General features: G+C 51.7%; 1 protein-coding gene, 1 long non-coding RNA gene and 1 pseudogene across 2 annotated transcripts in view; 2 read left to right on the top strand and 1 right to left on the bottom strand.

Annotated features, from left to right (window-relative positions):
- The window catches only part of NAV2 (neuron navigator 2), a 727084-nt gene that overhangs the window by 246513 nt on the left and 455266 nt on the right, over positions 1 to 25305 (top strand). The gene's annotated exons all lie outside the window — the stretch shown is intronic.
- Positions 897 to 4748, bottom strand: LOC140615386 (uncharacterized). Its single transcript, XR_012016055.1, has 3 exons — positions 4310 to 4748; positions 2926 to 3367; positions 897 to 2265 (listed from the first exon to the last, which is right to left on the bottom strand). It is a non-coding gene; the product is annotated as an uncharacterized lncRNA (long non-coding RNA).
- On the top strand, positions 24038 to 24570 carry LOC140615385 (adenylate kinase isoenzyme 6-like; annotated as a pseudogene).

Below are 25305 nucleotides of genomic sequence, written 5' to 3'. Positions count from 1 at the left end.
CTGAGGGGCCGGAGTGGCAGGAAGAGGATGGAAAGATCCCCACCCCCACCCCCACCCCCACCCCCACCCCCCACACCTGACCACGTTCTTCTAATGCAGTCTCAGATGTCTGGCTACAGGAGAGCATTGCTGTTCCCACAGGCCTGGGTTCCTGTCCTGTCTCTGCTCCTTACTCAGTATGTATCCTTGAGCAAGTTACCTAACGGTTCTGTGCCCTGTCTCTGAGCCTGGGCCGAATATTCCCTCCTTCACGAGTGTATCGTAGGGCTGAAATGCAACAATCTAATTGTTTAAAAAAAAACAACAACAACAGGCTTTGGAGTCAGGCTCAAGTTCAAAATTCTGGGTCCGGCTTTTACAAGCTGTGTATCCTTGGGAAAGTGACGTGACCTCTCTGTTCCTCGGCTTCTTTCATGGTCAAGGGGAATCGCATCCGCCTTATAGTACAGGTCCGGAAGATGAGATGAGACAACCGGGGAGAGTGTAGTATGTGTCGTTTATGCTATGAAAGGGCTCAGCCCGTGGCCTGGCCCTCAGGGGCCTGCAGGGGCCAAGAGGACATTTGGAAAAGGTGAGGCTGGCTGAGGCGTGTAGGATCGGTTGGGGCCACAAGCTCGGTGCCTGCTGTGCTGGGCCGGGGCTGGGGGGCCGTGCTGGCTGTGGGAGCGCACACTTCGCACCTGCGCCCTCCCAGCAAAGGGGAGCCCTGGACTCTCACATGTGGCCCTTCCCGCCTGGGGAGGTTGATCACCCTCCAAGGTGGGGTCTCCAAGGCTCCCTGCGGCGGTGCCAGCCCACCCGTGTCCAGGACCTCCTGGAGGACAGCCCAGAGAGGGAGGCAGCCCCTGGTGACCCCCGGCTGAGCATTCGGGGCGGGGGGGTGGGGGGAGCTGGACGGGAGGTCCTGGTCCCGCCTGCAGGATCGAGAGCTTGGGCCCCATCCCAGCTCTTGCCTGTACCACATTGTACGAGTTCCCTAACCTGAGCCTTAGTGTCCTCATCTGCCAACAGGAGGTCGCGGGAGCCCCCAGCAACCACGGCTGGGGGGAGGCTTAGGTGAGCCGATTCACGCGAAACGCTGCGCGCGGGGCTGGCGCATGGCAAAGGCCCAGTAAATGCCGCGCGACCTTAATCTCCCCGGGAAGATCTCCCGTTGCTGACACCCCGGGAGCCGGTGCGTCTCCCGCCCACGCTGCCCCCGGGGTTTGGCTCCCTGGATGCTCCCTGTCCTGGTCAGGAAGCGCCTCGCCGCCCAAGACAAGGGAGTTGGACTCGTCAGGCAGGAGCCGAGCCAGTGGACATTATGTTCCTTCCCAGGAATGGGAGTGGGGATGTTCCCGGGCAGGGAGCAGGGCTGCGGGGCAAGTGGGGCAAGCGGCCCGCCGTCTCGGCCCTTCCCCGCTGGCCAGAGAGGGGGCCCTGCGCACACGGGGTGTGGGCCTCCCGCATTTGCACATGTCCCCATGGTCCAACACACGCGGTGACACAAATCTGCACTCACACCCACACCCACACGCACATGGCCAGGCTTCATCTGTATTCGTTTGCACCCACGTCCCTCGCACGTCCGAAGCCGAGGGGGGGGAGCGGTGGGGCCCTATGCACATACTCACACACACGGGGGGCATTTCTCCATCCCCGTGTGCTTACCCCGACTCACGGGTCCCCACACGGGGACGGGCACTCACGAGCACACTTACATAAATCTGCATCCCATGCACACACACCCACATAACCAGGTACACCAAACCCCCTCACCGGTTAGCCTTCTGGAAGCATCCATCGCTATAGTCTCCAGATAACACAGCACACGCCCTGTCCCCCCAGCACTCCCAGGCGTTCTTCTGCTCCATCCCGGGGGCATCGGTCTCCTGACCTGGCTCTCAGCACCCTCCTCACCTGTGCCCCCAACGTGACATGGCCTCTATTCCCACCAGACGTCCGCTGGAAATACAGGAGTAGGCAAAACCAGCTCTACCTTCTCGGAAACAGGGTGGGCCTTCCCTGTCTCCCTTTCCGTACGTGCCTCCTGCTCTGGTTTGGGGCTCCGTGTCCCTTTCCCTTGTCGCCCTCCTCTCTCCCTCCGCCTCTGAGCCCCGGCGCCCAGCCCCACTGCCCAGCCCACACCCACCCAGCCTCCCTCGGGTGCGGGGTTCCGGGGAGCAGAGCTCAAACGTCCTCCTAGGCAGAGCGATGTACCCTTCTCCGGTGTTTCTCCTTCCCCTGCCAGGCCAGGGGGACCAGAGGGGCCGTCACGGCATTTTCCTAGAAGAAGAAGAAGAACAGTAATGTTGATAATTGAGCCATGTTGGAGCAACTCCCCCAAAGGTGATTGTGCCTCTGTCTGAAAGCAGGGAGAAGTAGCTTCAGGGGGTGTTGGCTGTCACTGGCGTTTTTTCTTACCTACACTCACACTCACACTCACACAGCCGTCTTGGAGAATTAATTTTCTCTTTTCTTGCTCTCCCCCTCTTCTCCCTCCCATCCTCAGGACAGTTGCTGGAAGGGAAGAGGGTGCACACAGATCCCAGAAAGGCAAGGTGGGCTCGGGTGGGAAGGACAAATCCTGTTAGCCAAGGGGACAGGGCGGAGGCTGAGCTGGTCTGTTCTGGACGGTGCCAGTGGATCGGCCATCACGCCTGGCACTCTCCTGCCTTTGCTCTCGGCACCCCTCCCTGTTATGGTCCCATCAATGCTCCCAACTCTGCTGGTCCAAGTACCCCCTTTTCGAAAGCCCTCACCCCTGTGTCAGTCCAGAAGGACTCTCTCCCCCTCGGCACCCCGCATGGGCGGTCATGGGCACTTTGGGTAAGATTTCCTCCACCTTCCAGTTTGAGGGGCAGCTCCTGAGGAATAAGGCCTGTGCTCCCCCAACCTCGGGCCCCCTCATAGCCTGGCACAAGGAACACTCAATAAATTATGTACCTTTATCTTCATTTCTCTGGATCTGTACGTGATAATATCTACATCATCTGCAGACCATCTGCAGAGTATAGTTCAGAGCAGGGAGGGCTGCCCTGGCCCAGCCAAAGTCCTTGACCTGCACAACAGGAAGCCTGATTCTTGGTTCTGCCTCTATCACTCGTTGGCTTTTTTGACACTGGACACATCACTTAGCTTCTCCAGATCTCTGTTTTTTCACGTGGAATAAGGAGAGACAGGAGTTGAACAAGGACAGTGGTTTTTCAAACTGGATTCTGAGGAACCGTAGGGTTGCAGAAAGAGATGACGGAGAGAGCAAAGGCGAGAAGGGAAGAGGTGATGGCTGCTGGGTGGGGCCCGCTGCTGCGAGGGCAGCTCCTCCTTGCTCGGTTTTATCAACTGCGGTTCCACACACAGGATTACCTTCTGACAAAGGGTCCTGCTGCTAAAAAAGGAAAAAGAAAACTTTGTAAAACCCTGGCCTACATGCTTTGAGAGGGCCTTTCCAGCCCTGACAAGCCAGGATTTGTCATCTGGGTCACCCCATAAGATGCCCATGCAAAGAGAAAACAAAAATAATTCTTTCTTTATGGATTTAGGGATATCTTTCCTTTTGTTTCTGAAAGTCAGTCACCTTTCACACACCCCCCCCCCACCAAGACTAGGGGGGTCCTCTAACCTCCCCTTGCCTGGACTTCCTCATCTCCAAATGAGGATGCTTGAGCACTTCACTCTTGGGGTTTTGTTTTGGTTTGTTTTTTTTTTTCCACTCTTGGGGTTTTTAAGGAGACTTGTATTCAGTGAGTGATGCAAATCCCCAGCACAGAGCATGGCACCCGGAAAGTGTGCTCTGAGCGGTGGCTTCGGCGACCACTGCAGCCCCAGGAGCCTCCCTGGGCGTCACGCCTGGCTCGTGGCTGGGGTTTGCAACCCGGAGGTAAAGATTGCTCCATGATTAGGAACCAGTGTGCTGTGAGACATCTAATTAGCCATCGTCTTCCCAGGAGACAGCTCAGTTGTGTAATTTTTATTTCCATATTTTATACACCCTCCATCAGCAAAAAAGACCCGGGCCAATCTTTCACCAGCCTCATTGTTTGTTTGCATTCCAGCTGTGCCAATTGCCCCCTTCTCGTCTTCCCACGGTTCCCACCCACCAGGGAACTTGCCTGCTGGCAGGCAGGGTGAGGGTGCAGGGGATAACTTTGACATGTTGCTTCAAAGACCCATCTCCAAGACCAGCACGCTGAGAGCTGCTGTATTGGTTGGAGCTCCCGTCTGGCTCAGGGGAGGGCCAGGGACTGCATTACCCCCTTGTACCATCTGGTTGTAGGGAAGGTGTGGTGTGGTGTGAAGGGCACTAAGTTTGGCATCGAACAGGACCCACCTTTGTCTAGCAATTTCATTCACCTCTCGGAGCCTCGGCTTCCTCAGCAGGTAAACCAGGATCCAAGAGACTGTTGCAAGGTCGGTCCTTCAACACATATTTACCGGGTCCCCCAGATGAAATGATGCCCATGGTAGAGCTCTGCAGACTGGAAGTGCTGTCCAGATAGGAGTAATTCTCATAATTGCAGTCTGTCCTCAATTATTCAAGGTTTTATCAAGTTTGGATTGTGCAGACTCATTATTATGAGATTATTAGACCGGCCAACCCCTTCCTGCCTGCTGTGGCCTGTTTTGTGGTTTTCATCTTGGTCAGTTCAAAGAGGCTGATTCCCTGGAGCAAGCCCAGTAGGGATAGACTTGCACCCTGAGGTTATCATTGATGGCGGTTGTTTCTCTCCCTTTGGGATACTCATTCAACCTCTGACTTACTTGGGAAAATAAGTAAGAGACCGGGGGTGCTGTAAAAGAAATAGAAGCTCAGGTCCCGGACGTCCACAGAATCCATCGGATCAGGAGGGCAGAGACCCCATAGCAAGCACCATTCTGGGAGCAGAGCACTTAGGCTCACATGCTTTTAAGTGGATATTATTAGTCCTACTTCACACCTGAGAAAACTGAGGCCCAGAGAGTTTGTCCCTTGCCCAAGGCCACAGAGCTGGTGAGCTGTGCAAGCCTGAAGAAGCTGCGTCCCTTTGACACTGTACTGAGGTTGTCTGCCCTGCGTCCACCTCCCCTTCCAGGTCTGAGCTCCTCGGGGGCAGGAGCCAGCTCTTTTCACCCTAGTGCCCAGCAGAAGCCCCCTCCTCAGACGCTGACCACTGAGATAGCGCATTCTGGGGCCCAGACTCCTCCCAGTCTCTCCGCGCTAGCCTCCCCTCCTAGTCACATCCCAGAAGGACCTCTGCCTTCCTGATCCGCCTGCCAGAAATTCAGGGGCCTCTGCTCAGCTGCCAGGTTGTTGAGGCAAGCGAAGGCTTGACCGGGGCCTGGGGCTCCTGGCCGAGCTCCTGGATCCGTCTTCCCAGACAGAGGGGGAGGTCCCTGGCAGGCAGGACCCTGGCCTTACCTGCCAGCAGGGCCGGGGGCCGCTCAGCCCGCCAAGAGGCTGCGCCACTCACAGCTGCCAGTGGAGACAGAGCCCAGGAGGCCTGGTCGCTGGTTGCCTGAGGGTTGAGAAATGTGCTGGCTCCAGTCTGGCTCCTTCATCTGAGAAACAACGGAACCTGACCCAACAGCCTCGTGTTTGTTTCTGCAGTGTCTGGAGCAGCCATACAAATCAGGCCTGCCTGACAGGGCCTGGGCCCAGGGAAAAGCGGCCTGTTCTTTACCCTCGCCTCCAGTCCATGTTCAACAGGCTGCTGACACGGGAAGCCTTCTGTGTGTTTTTGCTGGGACCAGGACTGATGCACGGGCCTCATACCTATGCGGGGCCCAAGCCCTGGGTGTCACGGAGAAGCTAAGCATGTCTGGTTTCCACCTTTGTCTGTTGAGATGCATTGGGAAGAGCCCCTGCTCAGAAGACAGACAGGCCTGGCTTGGATTCCAGCTGACACTTACCAGTGGTGTGGCCTGGGGTGAGTCACTTAACTTCTCTGAGCCTGTGTCCTTATTTGCCAAATGGTGTTAATAATAGCAAACTTACAGGGTGAAATAATGTGTTCAAATTGCCTAGCACATAGTAGATGCTCAATAAAGGTACATTCCTTTCTCCTTGCCCATCACACCAAGGTTTCCAGACTTTCTCTTGCCTCTCACTTGTGTCCACAGGGTGCAGAGAACCCAGAGCTCCTGCTTCTAAACCAGCCACGGTACAGCAAGTTTGCTACGTAGGCTTCCCTACAGTCTGGCCTGCTGCACCTGATTGCCCCCGCATTGTCCTCAGCACACACAAGTGAGGGAGGCGGCATTATGTGAACACACAGGCTCTTATCAGGAAGCAGCCCAATAACAAATCTACGTATTGGCCTACTCCATGCGTCCATCCATTCGTTCATAAAACATTTACTCACTTTTACCCTGGGAAGGGATCCCAGGAATGCAGACATGAACAAGACACAGTCTCTGCCCAGAATCTAGTTGCTGGAGCAGATGGACGCGTGAAGAGAGAAGATTCCTGGGTGAGGTACATTGGGAGAAGTACAGATTTATGGAATACTTCAGAGATGAGGCTCCACACTCACCCTGGAGAACCAAGGTAGGCTTCCCAGAAGAGGTGCTGCCAGAGTATTAAGGGATAACCAGGTACTTTCTAAAGAGAACATACAAAGGCCTTTGGGCTCCCAAGAACATGTGCATATGTACTAGTTAGAATTTGCCACCTACCATAACAAATGTCCCCAAGTGATGTCATACAATAAAACTATGTTTCTCGCTCATGGGAAAGGTCCAGTACTGGTGTTCCCAGTTAACTGGGTGGTTCTAGATGCTCTCTTCCAAACAATGATCCAGGGACCCAGGCACCTCCTGTCCATGACTCTGCTATCCTTTAGAGCCTCAGAATCTACCACTGCTAGCCATGTCCCCAGGAAGAAAATGAAGGGCCTTTTAGTGAGTACAGAGTCGTATCCATCAGCCCATGTGAAAAATTTCCAGGAGCTGGGGAAAGTTGGAAGAAGTTACGCAACAGAGTGGCGAGAGATGCAGTTGTACTTAGGAGGAAGACCAGAGCGTGCAGGTGAGATAAGCCAAGCTGAGGAGTCTGGATTTTATCCTGAGAGTAGTGCAGAGTCACCAGAAATTTTTAAGCAGGGAGTGACACATCAGATTTTGCTTTTTAGACTAATTACTCCAGCTGCAGTGTGGAGGAGAGAGACTGGGGGGAGTGGAACCAGTGAGATAGGTACTCTGGTGATCCAGGCCGTCCTGCCATAAGGATAGCGGGCAGATGGGGGTTGCAAAGAAGCGCGGGGATTGGAAGTCATCCTAGGAGGCAGTCTGGGTCATCGATTGGCATCTGCATCGGGGCAAAGCTTCAAATAGCTTTCAGGTCCGTATCTAGTTCAATGGCTAATTGAACCTCATGCTCATGAAATTATAGTCAATACAGAGCAGCTTGTTTGAGTGCTGTTTCCACCAGCCTGAATCTCATCTGTTAGGGATGCGGTCAATAGATTTGGACAACACATTTGCTAGCTTTTGAAGGCATCAGACATGTTTGTGTTGTTCTCTGAACATCTGTGTCTTTCTTTCTGGGTCGTGCTCTGTTCTCTAGGTCAGTTTCTCAATACCTTTGTCTCCCCCTAGAGAAGCAAGGACTTGCCTCTGAGTATCTGTAGGAAGATGGAGGTTTGCTTGCCCTTGGAAAGGGTTCTGGGTCCATGGCTCTCTATTCTCCAGAAGGCTCCCTCTAACTCAGGGACACTCACCAAGAAGGGGCCCTGTTGCCCACAGTTCTTGAGTCTGGGAGGCTGGGCCACTTGCTTCATGCTGGAAGAAAGAAGAGATCCAAGTCCCTGCAAGTAGTTTTTTTCTTGAAATCTTTGAGTCTTTTACTCACCCTGAAGGATGCTGAAACTTCAGGTTGTCCACACTTTCCAGGTTAAGATAAAAGACCTGGTCGGTCCAGAGCCACTTGGTATAGACTCATACCTTGTGAAATGCGATCATGAGTTTCCTCTCGAGAAAAGGGAGCTTCAGCGCTGGGAGCTGAAAATATTCAAATGGGTCAAATGTGGTCCTAGTACAGCTCATCGGTTCGAAAGTATGGCTTCTTGGAGGTACAGGTGAAAGGACTTCTAAACCTTCTTGTTTCTGTCCATTCAGGAGTTGGGGTTTGTTCTCCTGGCGACATGAAGGGCCATGACTTCTAGCTTCTGTATTCCCTGGCTACCGGCCTTGTGTCTGCCTTCAGACTCTGCACTAGTCCCAGCTTACCTCTGTGCTCATGACCCCTGACGCTGTTCCCTTTCCCAACCTGCCTGTCAATGCCGACACCTGTAAGGTGATCTGGGGTCCTTTGCAACTAGTGAGGGTTTTGTTCTCTTCATTTCCAGGAGACTTCTTAAGCCAGGCTAGTGAATTACTTTTATTTCAGTTACAAATTTGTGGCAAAATAAGAATAGCTGTAGTTATCATTTATTGAACACTTACGGGGTGATGCTAAACACGCTACACATGTCATCCTATCAAGCCCTCACGGTAATCCTGGGGGGGTACATATCGTTACCCGGCTTATAAGGGACACTTAAAGGATTGTGTGCTTCAAGCCCCCTTTTCTGGAAGCTCCTTCTGCAAATCTGTATGGTTTCAGCAGGAACTACCTGGTTTCTGTGTGACCCACCCCTTGCGCCCACATGAGTGATCCCAGAGTGAGCAGTGGAAAAAGGCAGAGCCAGTTGTTCCCTTCCCTGGGAAGTTTGGTACTGGGACTGAGAGGAGATCAGTCTCTCTCTCAGTGTCTGGACAGTAATGAGTGAAACACAGGGACCTTCCATAGCCATGCTTTCTACTGCATGAACCAAAAAAACAAGCCTTGGGCTTGAGAAAACAGAACTTTCTGGAAGCAATAATGTGGTAGAGTAAGATAGATGTGAGACAGACCGGGCTTTGGAGCTTTGCTTTGCCAGTGACTAACCGTGTGGCTTGGACTGATACTATTAACACTCATATTATCGAACACTTATTAAGTCCTTGCTACCTACCAGGCATTCCTCCAAACGTGGACTTATATGCACTCTGCATTTGTCCTCTTAAGGACAGAAGGTAGTTTCCGTTATCCCACAAGGACACTTTTACCCACAAGGACGCAAAGGCCCAGCAGAGTTGACGTGCCTGAATGTACACAGGCGGTCAGATGCATCTCTTAAGCCTTAACCTACCCACCTGGAAATAGGGAGAGTACTGGCCCTGGTGCAGAGAAGAGTTAGCACAGCAGGCTGAGACTGCTGACCTTCTGAACGTTGGCCTTTGTCTGGTGGATTCCTGGAGGGACCCCTCTATTCCTTGATAAGGGAAGGGTGGTTCACCATGCCTAAAACATTTGTGCAAACAACATGGCTTTTGCTTGAGGCTCCTGACCCATCTCTACTGCGGCTTTGTTGCATGAAGGAGAGGATGAATTCGATTCACTGCTTGGGGAGGGTTTAGCCACCAGCAGCGCCTACAGAAGAGACCTTCTGTGACCGGCCCCATAGGGAGGGCACAGCCTGCAAGCAGAGGCCCCTGGAGCCCTTCCACCGCCACCACCATGACTATTTTTACTCCTCTGATAATTGTACTCTAGGACTGGCATCCTATGGAGAATGGCAAAGTATTTCTAGATATTTTATCAACAGAGGAAGTATTTATTTCAAGAGGTTTTCCAGTTTTTAATAAGGTTGTGCGTGGGGAGGACACTTTCCGCTGCTGTATTTTTAGGTTGCTTTTCTGGGAAACTGAGCACCACAGGCCCACTGGTGTCGAGTAGCAGAAAGAAGCCTGTTGCTGGTGGAGGCCTTCATGGTCTCCTGCTTCCTTCTCAGAGGAGGAAATGGAGGCCCAGAGGAAAGAGATTTTCTGGGTGTCTCACGGGCGGCCCAGGGTGGAATGAGGCCTGGTGGCAGGGCCGGGCACAGTGGTGAAGCCACAGGACCCTGCACTGACAGGCCAGCCTTGTGTGTGCTCAGGAAGGTGGAGTAGGATGTGGGGAAGCGTGGAGAAAGGGCCCAACCCCTGGATCCCCTCCTAGGAATGGGCAACAGAGTGTAGACATTCAGTTCTATCTAAAACTTGGTTGTCAGCCATGGGATGGCGTATTTAAATTCAGCGGGGCTGAGAGGAAGGAGGAAAGGCAACTAATAGCCTCCTGCTTGTTCATCAAAATCAGTGTGTATGTGTAAATGAAGCCGGGTCTACAGGTGCCAACAAAAAAGACAGAACCCACGCAGCAGGTTATTGCCTTCGAAAACACCATTTGGGCTTTAAAACATCTAAATGGTTCAGAGCAAAGTGCGACTTGGGGCTGAAGTTACCCATTTAACAAATTCCATCTCATAGCTCGGTCATCTGGAATGGTATTTCCCGAAGCGGAGCTATTAATAGTAGGTGTTCTGGGAAGAGACGTGGCTTTGGTCAATAAGTTTGGGTAACGTACGAGTCAACAGAGTTGAGTGGGTATCTTTACTGCGGGACTTGTCAGAGCCTGCGCATGTGCATTGTGAAACCCTAAGAGAAGTTTGCGGTATACGTATATATATATAAATACAAATAACCTATATATGATACTGTCCATAATACACAGCATTGCCCAGACCTATTCACCCGAGGATCTCCTGCTATGCAGTATCTTATGGGACCATCGTTTCAGGGCCTACTTTAGGAAACAGTTTCAGATGGTGTCACCCCATCTCCAAGGCCTAAGAGAATAGGGACGGGCTTTAGCCAGCCCAGTTTTCTGGGCCAAGTGGCTGGGTTGTGAGCTAAGGGATACAAATGTAGGGCTCCAGAAAGATGACGTACCGGCTTTGGGCCCTTTAGGGATTCTCTAAAACCTGGTTGTGCTGAAGTCTGACACCCACAGCCAGGTGCTGCTCTTGTAAAGGGATCTTGTGGCACCAACGGAGTTCAGCACACCCGAGGGACAGCTCTCCCGGGATCCCTGCTGTCTATCAGGTAGATAGATGGGCCCTCTAGCTGGTCAGCTCACCATCCTGTGCAAGCAGGGGCTGATGTCCTCCTGGGGGGCCGGGGGGCTGTTTAAACTCTGAGTGAGAAGTGATCTCCAAAGTCTCTCCCAGCCCTGGGATGTCTTTTTTTTTTTTTTTAAGATGTTATTTATTTATTCATGAGAGACAGAGAGAGGCAGAGACACAGGCAGAGGGAGAAGCAGGCTCCCTGCAGGGAGCCCAGTGCGGGTCTCCATCCCAGGACCCTCAACCACTGAGCCACCCAGGTGCCCCCAGCCCCGGGACTTCTGAGTATCGGTGGTTCAACTCTGTAAAATTGACCGGCAGCAACATTCCCCGGTCCCCTTACCTGCTAACATTCAACCCATCGGCAAGCCCCTCATTTCTACCTACAGGTGACTCTCCAACCCACCCTTATGGATCTACCTCTCCTGGTGCTGTGCTAGTCCAGGTGGCCGTCATCTTCTGTCTGGAGCACTGCAGGGACCTCTGAGCTGGTCTGTCTGCTTCAACTCTTGTCCTCTTTAATTTTTTTTATTTATTTTTTTAAAGATTTATTTATTTATTCATGATAGACATAGAGAGAGAGAGGCAGAGACACAGGAGGAGGGAGAAGCAAGCTCCATGCCGGGAGCCCAACATTGGACTCCATCCCGGGACCCCAGGATCGCGCCCTGGGCCAAAGACAGGTGCTAAACCGCTGAGCCACCCAGGGATCCCCTCTTGTCTTCTTTTAAACTGTGCCTCACAACAATCAGGGACTTCAGCCTCTTGGAAGAAGGGCACAGTCCTCCCCGTGACCCACAAAGCCTTCCCCGAGCAGACACAGCAGCAGGCTCCCACCCCCTGCCGGCGTGTGCACCTGCTGTGTGAGACACAGCTCCCTGTGCTCCTCACGTGGCTGGTGGCTGGTCCTTCTCACCCTTCAGGTTTGGGCTCACACGTCACCCTCTCTAGGGGAACACAGCCTTCCATCCCCACAGCATGCAGCTGCTCTCTCTGTTTTTCAGAGCACTTTGTTTCCTTCCTACCACTTAAAACAATCTAAAATACAAGTTCTGTTTACTTACAGCCTGACCTGTCTCCCCCATCCCTCCCTCCGGTTTCCATCTAAAATGTGAGCTCCCTAGAGGCAGAGACTTTGCTTTGTTTGTGCTGTATTCTCAGAGAGAGCAGTGTGGTGGCAAATAGAAGGCCCCGAGGAATCCCCTGGAGCCCCCTCTGTGCCCACTTTCCCACAGGAGCTGCACCCTTGGTGGTGGCTTTCCCATTCCCGCCACCGCCTTCCAGTGTCATCCAGCCCCACCCAGCAGCACTCCCCGGAGAGGGCTGGTCCTCGAAAGTTCTGGACTGTTTCATCAGCCCTGCGCCGAGACACAGAGCCCTTTCCTCGTGTGAGAATTGCTCAGCACAGGGTTAGGAAATCTTCCTTCCTGGAGGGCCTTTTAAGCAGAGAGACTCTCATCCTTCTGGGGCTGTGTGGAGCGGACTTCTGTCTGGAGATGGCAAGCGAGAGGAGCTTAGAGACGTAGATGACCTCAGGTGTCAGACCTGGAGCTGCGCTGCTGGGCTCTCCCTGACTCCTAACCGGTCGCTCCGACTGCTTCCTCTCCACCTGGGCCCTGGATGCGCCAAGGCGCTGTGCACGGAGTTGACGGCTTTGATTAAGCAGCTTTGATCTCTGTTGAGCATCTCGGAATAATATCTTTGCTCTCAGCATCTGCGCCAATTCCCAAAATAGTTTAGCCCAGCCGAGCAGGAGGGGGGCTGGATTGCAAAGTGCATTATATGAGAGATTTAAAAAGAAAAGGCAAGGCAGCTGCAAACAGTCAGGGGTGTGTGTGTGTGTGTGTGTGTGTGTGTGTGTGTGCACGAGCACACACCCCTGTTAATATGGGCACCCAAGGCCCCCGGGAGACGATTACCATGCCACCAGTGTGCACCAGCTCTGTGCTCGCGGCGGCTGCCTGCTGAGAGCGGGTGGGCAGCCTGCAGCAGTCAGCGCCTCGAATCAAGAGGCAGTTCTGTTGGAGAAACAAAAACATCAAAGGCCTTTGCTTCTATTTACTTGGCTTTCACTTGTTTTCACTAAGACATTTGGAGACTGTGTGCCAGGTTGCATTCTGCATGTCCGTCCATCTGGTGTGGGCCTCGGGTTTGTGCATGGAGTGGGAATCACCATGGTTTTGAGGTACCGATCCCACCTGCAGTTGCGTGAGGGCCCCAGCATGGATGGGTCTAGGTGTCTAAGTGCCGTGACGTATTTGGGCACAGGCTTCCCGCAAAGTTGGGATTCAACCACTTCTGCATAAACACATAGATGTTTAACTACGTGTTAAACTATGTGTTTAGCGATGTGCCTACATGCAGCCACCCTGTATTTACGCGCTGCGATGCCTTCGTGCGTGCTCTCTCATCACAGGGATGAGCCCGTCAATGCTTGGGGCTGTGTGCGTGCACACAGGTATCCATGGGTTGGCACGTTGGGTGGTGTGCACACATGCACGTGTACACTGGCTGTCTTCTGCTGGGTTGGGATCCTGGAGGGGGCTGGTATATGCACCAACAGGAGAATGCACGTGCGTTACATTTGCAAGGGGTGAAATCCAGAAATGAACACTGGGGAAAAAGGTGTCTGATGTCAGGGCATTTTGAACTGTAAGTTATTATTGTCTTCCCTTCGGTGCCCATCCCCTGGGAGCTTGGCCCTCGTCTATAGCTCCTCCGCATTCATAAGTGGAAAAAATACCCATCTCTCTTGGAGACCCTTTGTTCCTCCATAGGAAGCATTCCTCTGTGCGAGCTGGGTGTTGCTCCAAGAAGCCTTTGTTCCTATGGTGGCCACAGGCCAATGGATATGAATTTATGCATCTAATATAACCCCTTGTGCTTAAGGCTTTTGTACTGATGCCGAGAGATGTGGGAGCTGGGAGGCAGGCTGTGGTCTAACATTCCTTAGGATCCAGCCATTCGTGTGCGTTCCTTTGCTCAGAGGATCCCCCAGCTCTGGGTCACAGGAGCCGTGGAGGCTAGACCTTCACTAGAACTAGAGAATAAAGCCCTGGGAGGGAGTAGTCTTTTTTTCTAGGGCCCTAAAGGGGTTCTGAGCTTCTAGGAAGAGGTCCAGAGATGGTTGGAGTGGTTGGGTTTTAAGCTAAGGGGAGAGTAGGTACCAGAGGGAGGACCTGAAAAGGTCCCAAATCCGACAGATGCGCCATCAGGCCAGGGAGGACTATAATCAGAGCACTGCAAGATGAACCAGTTAGTGGCATTATGTGTGCCCGGAGCGGGCGTGTGGGGGTGGGGGGAGGGGGGTTGGCTGAGGGTCACACCTGCTATTTCTCAGTGGTACTTTCCTGGAGCGCTATATTGAGAAGAAGAACTCTCAGGCCAAGGAAGGATGAGGATGGGTAGATCAGTTTCCTGTTCCTCCTATAACCAATGACAGAAATCTGGTGGCTTGTAACACGCAAATGTGGTCTCTTCCAATTCTGAAAGTCAGAAGTCCAACATAGGTCTCACTGGGGTAAGATCAAGGTGTCAGGAGGGCCGCGTTCCTTCTGGAGGCCCTGGTGGGGTGGGGTGGGGTGGGGGCCGACTGTCTCCTTGCCCGTTTCAGATTCTAGCCGCTGGTCATATTTCTCGGCCTGTGGCCCCTTCCTCCGTCTTCACTGGCCAGTTGAGCTTGCTCACGCCGCATCTCCCCGATAGCAGCTCTCCTATCTCCCTCTCGCACGTACGAGGACCTTTGTGATTATGTTGGGCCCACCCAGGTCATCCGTATCATCTATCTCGAGATCCTGATAATAGTCACATCTGCAGATTTCCTCTTGCCGTGGCACCTACCGCAGTCACAGAGCTCAGAGGTTACTGTGTGGACATCGTTGAGGGGCCACAATCCTGCCTACTACAGTAGGGACAGATTAGTAATGTCTGCCAGGGCCCTCATAGGAGTTTGGGGGGATACGAATGCCAGGCACTCCCCATCCCTGATCTGGTACCTGGTTACAGGTAGAGTTGGATAAGGGACATTGACAGGCAGGTGGGGTAAGGCAGGAGACAGGAGAAAAAAGGGACTGACATTTATCGAGCCTTCACTCTACACCAGGCACCTGCTATGTGACTCAGAGGCATGTCCCATTCGTTAGCATCACAACTCTTTGGATGAACAGGTAACTAGTATTTTACAGCAGAGAAAACCAAAGGCCAGGGAGGTCATGCGGCTCACCCAACGTCACCCAGCTGGCAAATGACAAGGGAGAAATGCAAAACCTTTGCACCCTGGCCGAGGCAGAGGATGGAGCAGCTTCTGCTGGGGCCACAGTCTCCTTTAGAATGGAGCTGGCTGCACAGGCAGTGGAGCCGCCCTGGATCGATGACACTGCCTGACACGGAGCTCTTCTCTGGAGCCGTGCCCACCTTGCAGATTATCCCCCAGCTTGGCAAGTGGGGTTGAGTGAGAGGCCAGGGCTGGGGGCTTCGGCCCTATCAGCAGAAATGCTAATGGCCTCCCTTGCAAATGTCAGGAAGTGCACACCCAGCATCTCTGAGTGTGACTTTGCCTGAACGTGGTTTGCGTTCCAAATGTCTTTATTACCGACCTTGAGGGGCTGTGGAGTGAAGCTGGCTGAGAAAAAAATGGAGGTGTGGAGTGGGAGCTCTGGTTGCTTTTTTGTTTTGTTTTTAATACAAATATTCTAATCAGTGCATCAGAACTGTTCGAAATGGAGCAGAAGAGGCAAGCAGGCTGGCTTCCTCCTGCTTTTTGTCTTTTGTGCAGTGCTGGACGGTCACCCGTGGCAGGCAGGGATGTGGCTGTATGGCCCCATCTGAGCAGGTGGTATGTGCCATGTACCCCCAGACTGGCCAGAGGGCAGAGGGCAGAAGGGAGGGTGGGCTCAGGGTCAGGAGGGTGCAGGGCCTGGGGAGCTTACAAGGGTCAGGTCATGCTGGAGTGTATTTTAGGGCCAGGGTGCTGGCCAGGGGCAACTGTGACAGGACCAATATTTAGAAGGACTCATACAGCAATTTTCAGAGACCTAGGCACTATGCTAGGTGCTTTATATATAAAGTCATGAATCCTAGCAACAACACCATCAGGTATGTATTATCCATTTCCCCGGTTTACAGATATGGAACAGGAGGCCCAGAAAGGTCAAGTAGCTTGTACAAAATCACACAGCTTGAATGTGGCAAAGCCAGGACTTGAGCTAAGCTGTGACTTACTCTATAGCCACGTCTCCTCAAGTATTGCAGGAGAACACTGACCCCTTCAAGCCCGAGCCTCAAGAATTTCTAAAGGTTCCACGGCAGGCAGGGGCCAGGGGGCCAGGCATTGCCAGCCTCTTCTGCACAAAGCAGAGGCAGGGTAGGAGGTGCTGCTTTCCCTCCAGGTCTCTCTGGCTTGAACTGCTGTAGCTGTCTCCCCCTGGTCTGTGGTCTGGACGGCCCCGATACAGCTCCTGCAGCAAACTGCCCCCCAGCACATGGAAAAACCACAGCCCTGATGGGGCTGGGGCTAGGGCTGGGGCTGAGCATACACATGCCTGCACACGTGTGTGTTTGTCCACTGTTGCAGATTCCGGTTGGGCTCTTTCGTTGGGCTCCCAGCAGTCATGGAGATGCGGGCCCCGTGCATCAGTTGGTGCCTCCCTGGAAGCGTGCAGAACAGTCCTCGGGTCAGACCTAGGGCCAAAGATACCCTCTGCTCGTTGAAATGCCCCTGCCCCCTTGATCCCCACCAAGCCTGGAAATTCAGAAACCTAACTTCAATACGAAATGAGCATCTGCTGGGCAGTTGGTCTCCGCCCTCACCAGCAGCTCTGGAACCATCCTCCATCGTCATTCTGACTGTGAGGCAGGCAGCCTCACACAGACACAGCCCCTTCCACAGACAAGGAAACTGAGGCTCGGGAAAGTTAGATAACTCGTGTCTGCAACAAGCAAGTGGCAGCACCAGCACCTGCATCCAGATGTTCCAGCTCTCAACCCCAGATGCCCCCTCCACACCTTGCTGTCCCTGTGGCCAGTCCCTCTTAGGGGCTGTGCCCTGACCCCTGACTAAGGTGGAATGGATGCAGAGTCAGGCCGCCCGACACACCCTTTCCTGAAGTGGGGCAGCAGAAGGGGACAGAGGAGGTGGGTCCTGGGGGGGCAGAGCTGGGGCGAGCTCTGCATCCCGCACCTGCTTCAGGGAATGCCTGGGAAGGAATGGTCACGGAGCATCTATTGTGTGCCAGACACAGTGTAGGACTTTCACGTTAATCCCCCCCACTCCACCCCACCCCACCCCATGGCTGCGAGTTAGAGTATTAGTCTCTCTTACAGAAAAATGAGGACACTGAGCGGCTGAGGCAGTTTACGAGCTTCCGGAGCGCGCGTGGGGCAGAGCGTGTCTGCGAGGGCTGGCCGGTGCCTGCGCACCTGAGCAGTGGCTAAAGTCTCAGGAATTTTGTGAGCTCTGTGTTCAAGACGGTCGTGATTAAAAATTAAATTATATAACCTGACAGTGAAGTGCACTGTATTAAAAACGAAGGCGATAACTCAAAACCCATCACTTTCATCACTTTCTTAATAACTTTAATCCCCTGTTTGCACTTGCGGTTATTTACATCTGCTGTTTCACGGTGATGGAGATGCTATTTAAAACGTTCTCTATGATGGCTAGTTCCGCACATCCCTTCCCAACGCCACATTCAAAGATGTCCCATCGGTAGCTGGAAATGGGCCATGTGTGGGTATTTATACCACAGAAAGAAGCAGACACTCCAAATCAGGGCTGGTTTTCTTTTTCCTGGACAGCCAGCTGTTTAACATTTATCTGCACAGTCTTGCCTGATAGGCCTCGACTGTGGCATGTTTCAGGACAGCCCGGTAATCCGGGGGAAAGGGGCCCAGGGTCATGAGTCTGGTAGCTCAGTCCCCAGGGAGGACGGCCCTTCGCCTGGCTGGGCAGCGAGCTCTGTCTCACTGTCGCTGCCGGTGGAGCAAAGATGTGCTCGGCGGGACCAGTCCTGGAGAGTGCCCGCTGATGGGGACCCCTGAGACAGCACCAGGCCGTGCTCTTTCCACTCCGCTCCGGTCGGCCTTTAGGGTAACAAGGCCATGTCACACCTTTGACCTCTGACTATCACACCCTGGCAGCAACACAAGTCAACACTTGTACAATTACTAAGAGTAGGGAAGTCAGAGAGTACAGATAAGTCAAAAGGAAGTAAGAATTACCCAAATTTCCACCGTCTAGGAATGATCACCTACCTATCTTCCTACCTTGTTTGTGAACCCTCTTGAAGGATAATATTATCCATAAGTTTTGTAACTGGCCTTTTCTTCATTCAACATTAGAAGCATCTTCTCATGTTAATTTTTTTTTTATTTCAGTGGCCGTATAGTGTTCTATCATATAGACTATGGATGCCTCCTATTTTGGAGCAGTTAGGTTTATTCCTGTTTTTCCGTGCCAGAAAGGAATATTCTTCCAATGAATCCTAGTCTGTTTCCTCTGGATAAATTCTCTAGAGTAAGATTGCTGTGTTCAAGGGTATAATACACTTCCATATCTGCATCTGGTCAGTGGGTTAAATGTTCCCTCTACTTCCACCACTTAATCTGAGATTGAAACAAAGCAGTCTAAAAAATTTTAGAATGAGACTATCACTCCTGTTTTTATGGTCTGGAGAGAATAGATTGTAATGGACACTTAATAACTCTAAGAAACAAAACAGATGAACTCAGGGGAAGGGAAGGAAAAATAAAATAGGACGAAATTAGATGGTTTGGGAGACAAACCATTAGAGAGGGTTAGCTCTAGGAAAGAAACTGAGGGTTGCTGGATGGGAGGTGGGTCAGGGGATGGGGTAACTGGGTGATGGGTATTAAGGAAGGCACGTGATGCAATGAGCACTGGGTGTTGTATGCAAACGATGATTCACTGACCTCCACTCTGAAACTAATAATATACTATATGATAATTTTTAAAAGAACATCTATAGCTCAATAATAATAAGATAAACAATAGTTAAAAATTGAACAAAGGATTTGAACAGACACTTGACCAAAGAAGATGTTTGAGTGGCAAATAAGCACCTAAAAGGACACTCAACACCACTGATAACCAGGGAAATGCAAAATAAAACCATAACGAGCTACCTCTACATACCCATTGGAACACTAAACCACAACAGCATGATGAATACTGGCAAGGATGTGAAGCAACTAGAACTTTTTTCTGTTGCTGGTAGGAATGTGAAATAATGCCACCACTCTCCAAAATAGTTTAGCAGTTCTTGCCGAGTTAAACATATATTCATCGTGTGTTATGGGTTGAATTGTATCCACCCCCTAAAAAGCAAAACAAAACAAAACAAAAACAACAACAACAAAAAACTATGTTGAAGTCCTAACCCCTGGCACCTGTGAATGGGACCTTATTTGGAAACAGGCTCTTTTCAGACATCCTCCAGTTAAGATGAGGTCATTAGGGTGGCCCTAATCCCAAGGGTCCTTCTATAGGAAGCGAAATGTAGACACAGACGCACAGAAGAGCATGCGAAGTGAAGACACAGACAAAGAGGGAAGGTGGCCCCGTGAAAACAGGCAGAGGCTGGAGTTTTGCTGCCACAAGCCAGGGACTGGAGCTGAGGCTGCCAGAAACTGGATGAGGCAAGAATGACTCTCTTCCAGAGGGTCCTTAGGGAGCAGGGCCTTGCCAACACCTGGATTTCGGATTTCCAACCTACAGCACCGCGAGACAATAGATTTCTGTTGTTTTAAGCCACCCAGTTGGTGGTACTTTATTCGACAGTCCTAGGAAAGTAGATACACATGTGACCCAGAACTTCCCTGCCTAGGTATTTAACTAAGAGAAATGAAAATACGGAGTCACACAAAAGACTTCTCTACATATGAGCGTAGCAGCTTTATTCGTAATAGCTCCAAACTAGAAACAGTCCAAATAGCCAACAAGTGATGGATATGCAAATTGTGTTACAGCCATACAATAGAACACTAGCCACCAATTAAAAGGAACGAACTACCAGTGCGTGTGCCAACATGAACCAACCTCAGAAACATGCAGGATGATAGAAGCCAAACAGAAAGACGCCGTAGAGAATAATTCCATCCATGTGAAATACTGAAAAAGACACATTTAATCCCTAATGACCAAAAGCAGAAGGTGGAGCTTTTAGTGATGGAAATGGCTCTATCCTGAGTGGGGTGGTGGTTACAATGTCACATTTAAAAAACTCATTGAACTGAACACTTCAAGTGGGCGCATTTTATTCTCTGTACGTAAGCTATTTCTCAATAAAGTTGGCCTGAAATGGGAGAGCTGTTTGCCCAGGGTCACACAGTTCTGATGGCCAAGAAAGAATGTGAGTGCCATTATCTGAGTCTCAGTTCAAGACAGCTCTTGGGAGGAAAAAAACCATCCCACCGGGGTTGCCGTGCAAAGCCCTTAGGTGTGCTACGCAGACCCTCTTGACACACTTGAAGAGCTTTTCCCTGGAAGGCATTCTTCACAGCTCATCAGGGAGGATGTCTTCTCTCAAGGGTCCTGTAAGAGCACAGAGATTAAGTAAGAGCTTGACTCAAGCATTTTCAACCTGCCAGGCCCCGCGCGGGGAAGAGAGGCCCAGGTGCACTTCCCCGTGGGACAGAGGGGCGGGAACGCCGGGACGTGTACTGCACAGTGGGACACGCGGCGTGGCAAGTCCGCGGGCCGTGCTCCGTGGAATATCCTCCTCTGCACACCTCAGCAGGCCACCGTGACTGCAGAGGTGCCCACGTATCCGTGAGCTCCCGCTGAAGAGTACTGCTGAGAGGCAGTACTGCTGAGTGGTCAAGAACCCCTTTCACCTGATGCTTGCTGGGCCTCAGTTTCATCATCTGTAAAAGGAGCGCATGATATTGCTTTGAAATTTTGCTGAGAAAGAAGCGCAATCATATACATGAAGCGCTTAGCGCGTCGGAGCACAAGGTAAAAGCTCGATGTGTGGGAGCTTGTTTTATCATTTGAATTATTCTTACCCATCCTGCTTCATTTAAGAGTCTGCGGATGATTCAAGTGAAAAAGTGAGGTGGGTAGGCCCGGTGGTTATCCACCTTAGACTTCAGAGCAAAGACAGGGCAGATGGCAGCTTTGACAGGTGGCATCTGTTTCTGAAAACCATTTCTGGCAAGATGAGTCACAAAGCGTAACAGGATATGCCTTCTTTCTGACCTAGAAGGATGAGTATCTCGTTGGGCCAGACCCTGGGGGACCTTGAGTGCCAGGGTAAGGAGTTCGTGCTGTGTTCCACGTCCTGTGTTGTAATCGAGGACCAGAGAACATCCTGGAGCAAAGCGTGACCTGACGAAGATGAATCTAGGATATTAACCAATTAAATCAATCTTACTGGGAAAAATACAGTCTGTGTCCCTATGAGCATAGCTCACAGGAGCCGTCACCTGGAGTCTATACCAGAGCTGGGGGCTCTGGGCAGGAGTGCGCAGAGGGATCTTGGCTTAGCACCAGCACCCTTAGGACCAGCTTCCTCCTAGGGCTGCTCTGGCCTGAGCGGGCACGGCTGAGCCACAGGATGGGTTTCGGGTAGAGCCCTGGGTCAAGGCAGCCCCAACCCCAGCCCCTCTGTAAAAGGCGCCGAAGAAGCAGGCCCAGGATCGGCAGCGAGGGATGTGGTTGCCTGGACGTTGCTCTGAATCAGCCATGACTCGAGTGAGAGGCCAAGGCTTCCCACAGACGCTCAGCATCCTCCCCTGGACGCGCTTGGATTTGTGGACAGAGAATGATCGGCTTTCCTCTCCTTTCTTTTTTTCTTTTTCTTCCTGAACTCCCCAAGTCCTGCATGTGTACAGCAACCAGTAGCACGGAAGTGTAGGTGGCATAAAGCAAGAGCAGGGCTTCCACCTTCATGCTTGCCCGGAGTGCCCTTCCCCCTGCCTGGAGGTAACCACAGTGAACGGTTTGGTGCGCAGCTCATGCATTTACATGCGTTTATGTCCATACCCCACTCTAGAGCTTTGTTAGCATAAGTGGAACCATCCCGTACCGAGCATTCTCCGCCTTGCCTTTTCGCTTGGCAGCTTTCCACGGCAGCCCCTATAAATTCACTTCTTCCCTTCTAATGGAGGCAAAGCATTTCATACTTTGCATGGACTATAATTTCTTTAACTGGCTTCCTGCTGATGAGTATTTATGCCGTTGCCACCTTTTTTTGAGACTACAAAGCGTTGGTTTTTACTTGCAAAGCTCGAGAGAGGGCGGGAGGCTGCCCGGCATGGAACCCTAGCTCGCCCCACGGGGAGCTTCTCGGCCATCATCCTGTTTCCGTGCTCTGCTTCGGGCTCCCCCTCACCCAGCCTCTCGGGCCCTCGGCCTACTGACCTGTGACACTGGGCACAAGAACGGAAGGGCCACGAGGAGTCCCGCTGTGTCTCTTTGAGCCACTTCCTGGCTCTTGATAGTGTTTCGTGACGGATGGCGGTGCGACCTGGGAAATGCACCAGCCTGGATTCTTCGAGCACCTGCTGGCGCTGACCTCATGTATTCACTTCTTCAGTGTGACAGTAAAAGGGGGAAGTACTGTGAATGCAGAGGCGAGCTGCAGAGGGAGGTAAAGGGGGGCAAGGGGGGAGCAGGAACATTTATGAGGCCCCCACTAAGTGCCAGATGTTTGCGATTAATGCCCCCATGTGCACTCAGGACGTTGCCGTGGTCTCCTCATTCTGCAGATGACCAGACTGAGGTCGGCCACCCACCCAGGGACGTGCAGACCGGCAGGGCTGGGCTTCACAGCCAGACGTGCCTGGCATCAAAAACTCATGCTCTTCCCATTGACTCCGCCGCCCCGGTTGCTGCATTATTGGAAGACATGGGGGATAATGAAGCCTGAGGATAATAGCTGGCACTTACTGGGCTCTCACTGGGTGCCAAGCTCACAAGACAATTGAACACGGTTATGAGCAGGTGAGGAGGGAACCCCTGTTACGCCCACTTTACAGACAAGGAGCACAGGCTTGGAGATCTCTTGTAACTGGCCTGTGGTAACGCAGTCCTAGCTGCAGAGCTGGGACTCGACCCCAAGCAGGCTAGCCCAGGCCCCCTGGGCAGAGCCACTGTACCTTCTTGCTTCTTGCCTGGATAACCCTACGGGACAGAACCTTAGGGGTGACTGCAAAGATCACCCAGCTTCGCACTCCTCTGGGCCACTGGTTGGAGAAGGAAGATTGTCCAGCTGCTCTCTTGGTTTCCAAGGAGCCAGGAGTCTGATGGGGGGCACAGAGGGTTTGCCTTGAGAATGTTCTGAGTAGGGGCTCAGTGAGTCAGCGGCCTTGCTGCGCTGTGGTTATCTCACATCACGGCTTCCAGCTAAGTTTCTCTCTAAATAGCAACCAAATGACAAAATGCAGAGCACAGAGGGATTGTGAGGAGGTGACACATTTCGCATTTCTGGGGAGAAAGGCTGCAGGAGCTGTAGGATCAGCTCTCTGGGGGCAGAGGCCCATCCCCATCTCAGGAATAAGTCCATTTCACCTGTTTTCATAGATCTTTGCACCATACCGGGCTCTCCAGCTCAGCATTAGTCTAGCGGAAGGACCAGAAAATGCAAGGCCCCTGAGACTGGAGGCAGCTTGCTGTGCTTGAGGAATAGAAAGGAGGCTAAAGTGCTGTGAGCAAGGGAGAGGTAGCAGACAGGAGGTTGGAGAGGGGAGCCTGGAGCCAGACTGTGCTGAGACTTGCGGGTTGGGATTTCCCTCCAAGTTGGAAGGGAAGAAATTAGTTGGGAGAGGGGTTGGGTAAGGGGGATCGATATTATCTGCTTCACATTTTAATATTATGCTGCTGGCTGCCCAGGAGGAAGCGGGCAAGAGTGGAAGCGGGGTGGCTTGTCAGAGGCATCAGTGCTTCTCACTGTGGCTCCCACATCACCTGGGAATGTGCTAGAAATGCGGACCCTCAGGCTTCACCCAGACCCACTGACTCAGAATCTACATCCTCAGGTGATCCCTTCGAGAAGAACCACTCTCAAGAGAGGTGATGGTCCCTGGACTAAGTTGGGGATGGTGGGGAGGCTAAGAAGTGGTCAGATTCAGGATATATTTTAAGGGTAGAGCTGGGAGCCAGTGTGCCGAGGACCATGTTGCTTCTGAACATCCTGCTCACCGGTACCCCGGGGGTTGGAAAAACCACACTAGGGCAAAGAACATGCATCGAGATCAGGACTGAAATACATTAATGTGGGTGATTTAGCTCAAGAAAGGCAATTATATGATGGCTACGATGAAGAGTATGATTGCCCCATTTTAGATGAAGACAGAGTAGTTGATGAATTAGAAAACCAAATGAGTGAAGGTGGAGTTATTGTTGATTACCATGGTTGTGATTTCTTCCCGGAACGCTGGTTCCATATAGTTTTTGTGCTGCAAGCAGATAACAGTGTATTGTACAAAAGACTCGAAACAAGGGGTTATAATGAGAAGAAACCAAAAGACAATATTCAGTGTGAAATTTTTCAAATTCTTTATGAGGAAGCATTAGCATCTTACAAAGAAGAAATAGTACATCAGTTGCCCAGCAATAAACCAAAAGATCTAGAAGATAACATCACAGATACTGAAGTGGATTGAGCAGTGGGTCCAGGATCATAGCTCCTGACCTATAAGACCAGCTACTTTACAACCACGCTTGTCATATCCCTGCCATATTGAATAAATTGTTCAGTTACCAGTAAAACTATTAAAATTGTGCTGCGGGACTACTAAAAAAAATAAAATAAAGGTAGAGCTGACAATGTTTGCTAATAATTTGGGTGTGGGGGTGTCTGACAAAAGAATCAAAGGCTCTCACCCCTAGGTCAAAAGCCCATTTCAGCCTAAACCACTAGGTGAATGGAGGCATCAGTTATTTACTCAAGATGGAGAAGGCCTGGAGGGAAGGCCCATGGCGAGGAGGGGGACACCTGAGTTGCGTCTTGATTGTGATACGTTTGAGATGCCCTCTAGACTTTCAAGTGGTGCCATTGGCTCTACAGATTCAGAGTTGAGGGCAAGGGTCAGGGCTGGGGATATAAACCTGACGATAAAAATCCACGGGAAATTCTAACTAGTGTGAGTGGAATAGAGTAAGGCCACGAGCTCAACCTGGCCTTCCACTATTTAGAGTCGGAGAAAGCAGGAGAGTCTAGGGTAGCCTAGGAAGGCTCCCATCATGGCTACTCCTTTTTGAGCATATAACCTATGGCAGGTACGTAAGTGTGATTTTGATTTGTCTGTACTTCTGAATACAACTGAGCAGCAGCCCTATTAGATGTTTTACACATCTAATATACCCCAAAAAAGTACAGAAAAAGTCTGTGGTTCAGAGAGGGTAGGAATGGTGCCAAAGATTTGA

Source organism: Canis lupus, chromosome 23, assembly GCF_048164855.1.
Source record: "Canis lupus baileyi chromosome 23, mCanLup2.hap1, whole genome shotgun sequence".
NCBI classification, from domain to species: domain Eukaryota; kingdom Metazoa; phylum Chordata; class Mammalia; order Carnivora; family Canidae; genus Canis; species Canis lupus.
This window is presented reverse-complemented; position numbering and strand designations above follow the sequence as displayed.